Genomic DNA, 797 nt, shown 5'->3' on the forward strand with positions numbered 1-797 from the left:
GTTCCCAGTTGAGCGAATTATTCAGCAAATTCGCCGAGCGTATTTCCTTCCATTCAGAGGGAAAGAGGGAAGCTGTGTTTCGCTGGGAAGTTAATCTCCTTTTAACTTTCACATTTCGCTACCGAAGTCGCCTATATCCGGAAAGAAAAAAGAGATTCCAATCGCTGAAAAATTCGCTGAAGATTTCGCTCATGTGGAAACCGGACTTCATGGGGTTAATTCTTTGGGATAATGTTGCGATTAAGCTAAAACTCAATGAAAGGGCATAAAAATAACTTAATAAATTTCATAGGCGTAATAGTACCCCCTGAGATTACAATACATTAAAGGTTCATACGAAATCAACAAGTTATATGTTGATGATTACATTACTGTCAATGATCATTAAAAGGCATTTTGTACAAGACTCTTAGACCAGACATCGAAAGACCAGACCCAGGCGACTGGTCTATTACCCAGGGACTGGGTGCATCAAATTTGATCACTGAGCAAATGGGGGGGGGGGGGGGGTGGTTTTCTTTCGATTCAATGTGTAATAATTTCATCTTAGACTTGGAACGTTGCCCCTCAAAGCAAGGTCTGATTGGGATTAATATCTCGTCAAGTCTGCATTTATTAAACAGATTTTGGATTATCTCAGCTGTTACATTGTATTTAACAACAAAGGGAATGTCTACAAATATGTGGTGGATGTTGTTTAACAAAAGGTGTGATCGCATCCATTTGGACTACCACTGTTCAGCCTTACCGGGTCTACCATCGTCATACCAGTATCAAACCATCAAGCCTAGTATACC

This window comes from Rhopilema esculentum, chromosome 15 (assembly GCF_057945365.1).
Source record: "Rhopilema esculentum isolate cy_ngs chromosome 15, ASM5794536v1, whole genome shotgun sequence".
NCBI lineage: Eukaryota > Metazoa > Cnidaria > Scyphozoa > Rhizostomeae > Rhizostomatidae > Rhopilema > Rhopilema esculentum.